The sequence below is a fragment of the Rousettus aegyptiacus genome, unplaced genomic scaffold (assembly GCF_014176215.1).
Source record: "Rousettus aegyptiacus isolate mRouAeg1 unplaced genomic scaffold, mRouAeg1.p scaffold_m13_p_4, whole genome shotgun sequence".
NCBI lineage: Eukaryota > Metazoa > Chordata > Mammalia > Chiroptera > Pteropodidae > Rousettus > Rousettus aegyptiacus.
Genome location: NW_023416307.1, coordinates 21,128,446 through 21,131,617, shown reverse-complemented (window position 1 = coordinate 21,131,617; position 3,172 = coordinate 21,128,446).

Genomic DNA, 3,172 nt, shown 5'->3' with positions numbered 1-3,172 from the left:
GCTTCCGGTCGCCGGCTCACAGCAGCCCGGTCCGGTCGTGGAGGCGGAGCCTGCGCGGCAGGGTGTGGGTGGGGTGAGGGGGCCGGGCGCTGTGAGTGCCGGGAAGGAGACCCGCCCGCGTGCGCGTGCGCGCGCGCGCTCGCTCGAAGACGCGCGGGCTGTGCGTGCGGCGGCCGCGGGCTCCCGCGAGGGGGCGTGCCCTTTAGAGGGCCTGCTGGGCTCCAGAGAGCCCGCGTGTACGCGCGTCTGGGAGCGCGCGGTGGTGAGGGAGGGCTGTTCGCCCTTCATGGGGCGGGCTCCACCTGCCTGCGGACAGATGGAGGGTCACTTTGTTCCGAGGAAACTCAAGCATCTGAAGGAGGATGTGAAACGGAACGACCCGTTTCTGTGCTGTTGGCTTTGTTTATTTGCCTCCTCCCAATATGCCTCCTGCCCCTGACGCCGCCGAACCCCAAGAGGTAGCAAACGGCTGCTACCACCGATGCGGCCAGGCGGTGTCGCTAGACCCGTAGCGAACGGGTCTGTCCTCCAGCGCACCCGGCTTGGTCGCCTGCCAAATGGGTCGCAGATATTCTTGTTTGACGGGTAATGTAAAGCAGCATTGCAGAAGGGAAACCTAGCTTTAGGGTTTGACTATAAAACTGCATATATATATATGTATATATGTACACACATATGTATATACGTACATATATACATATGTATTCACACACACACATATATATATAGTCACAAACACCTTAGTGACTTATCTCTCAGTACTTGTCGATCGTCCCGTTGCCTGCAGCCCTGATCAGCCCAGATACCATGTCTGTCCTCATGGAGCATGCAAAGTACCATGCACTCACCTTTAAAATATACACCCATGAAAATTTGCCCTATTTTCTGTACTGTAAAATGCCTTGGATAGTAAATCCATATATTGGATAGGTTTGCAGTGGTGGAGGAAGAAACATTACATTTATATAATCACTGTATATGGGAGGAAAAGGCCCTGATCAAAATCAAAGAAAGTTAATTATGGCTTTATCCTCAACAGCTGACAGAGAACGAAAAACATCTTGCAAAGAGATGCTCACTGCCTGTGGCCTGAAATATAAACCGACTTAATTCCATGATGTGGGGCCTTTCTGGGTTGAAAAAGCAAACTATTACCTGACCAGACATGGAAGCTGATAAAAATAGGAGCTGAGAGGTGGTAGTAATAGATATATGGTTCCAAGCCTTCTTAAAGTCTTCTAAACCAGACACAGTGACCACTAAACTCTTCTAAATCTATCCAGCAAAGAATGGATTAACTGTAGTAGTATCTGCCTATTTCAAATTGCGTTAAGGCAGGGCCATTAAACTAAGGTGGAAATGATATGGACAGGATTCAGAAGTTAATAAAAAATTTTCAGGTTTTAAAACCTTGGTCTATGTCTACTCATATATGGAACTTCCTAGAAGTAAGTATCTGAGTTTAAATTGATTTTACTATTTGATTTTTGATTATCTGTTCTATGTTCTCTTTTCATGCTTCCCTTTGAAGTATTTTTAATTCTATTTTTACCAACAATTAGATTATTTGCTATATATATTTAATGACCTAAAACACCTCTTATTTGCTCATGATTCCAGATTCTCTGGCTCAAAAATTCAGTCTGTCCATAGTGCAGGTGGCTCATCTCTGCTCCATGATGTCTTGAGCCTCATTTGGGGTGGCTCATGTGTCTGTGGCCTGGCCCAGTTTGGACCACATGTCTTAGGCCTCTGTCCTTGCTGTTAGCTGGAGTCCCTGGTTTTGCTCTGCATGGCTTCTCCACATGCAGAGCTTTCTCACAGCAGGGTAATCCCAGAATTCCAAGGGGGAGCATTCCAAGAGGACAAGCTTCAAGATGAAAGCCTTTGCTTGCATCACCCTTACTGGCCAGAGCAAGTCACACAACCAAGCTCAGAGTCTATGGCAAGAGGCCATGAATACTAGGAGGTGAGCTTCATTGGGGGGGGCATTCAGATTAAAAACAGATCACCTTAATCCAATCAGGGATTAATTAAATTACTTCCAGAGTGTAGCTCTTTAGAATTCCAACTTAAAATCTTTCCTCCTTGGGTCCTGAACTCAAAGTTTTCACCCTCCACTCCCACCCACTCCCCTTGAGAGCTTTAGCTAGTTTTCAGCCTCTTCACTACTGCTTTCAGAATGTCAGTTGCCTCAGAGGGTAAAATGGCACCAGATTCTGGACTCACCACTCTTGGATCGAGTCTCAGACTGCTAAAGCTTTAATGCTCCGGGAAAGGTATCCTCTACAATGTCCACCTTAGACGTCCTACAGAACAGGAACTAACAGATTAACTGACCAAGAGCATGGATTACTTGCTATAATTAATCAACAGGATCTGAGATGTTCTATGGACCAGTGACCACTGTGTTTCTCATTTCCCCTTTTTCTGAATAGGAGTTTTACTAACATCCTGTACTTTGTCTATCCACCAATACTTATTAAGAGTATCAAGGCAGATAACTTTTCTTTAAAAATTGGTTGTCAGAGTATGAAGATCCACACTCTTGATGGGGAGTACATTACTAGGCTTCTGGATCCTGATGCAGTAGAGCTGAACTCATTGTAGTAACTGGATGAAACTTTAGGTTTGTTTCTCTTAGGGAGAAGGTGAGTATATTCCTTATTTGAGAAGGGCAGATACTACTTGTTGCCCCTGTTAGAAATATCTTGATACTTTTGTGGGGGAAGGGAGGAGGACTGGCAATGTACCTAGCCAAAAAACTCATTTCCATAGATCTCATATAGTTCGGGTGGCTATGGGATATAGTTTAAGACATATGGTGAAGATTTCTAGGAAAACATTTGTTTTCCTAATATAGAGATGCCCTTTTCATAGCTTCTTTTTTTTTTTAATCTTACTAACATGAGGATGAAGATGGAGCCTCATGACAAAAATGAAGGTGAACATGATGTGGAAAATATGAAGATGGAATCCAAAAGCTAAGGATACTAGAACAGAAAGATATAAGGGAGTCTAGGTCATTCTTGAGATTTTGAAGCTGCTGCAGCAGTTCTAGACTGGCTACCTGGACTTACTGTTATGTCTGAAATATAAACCTCAATTTGGTTCTCTGTTATAAACTATCATAAACTATCATAAGTTATCATCTATCTAGTCTTTCTGCTTG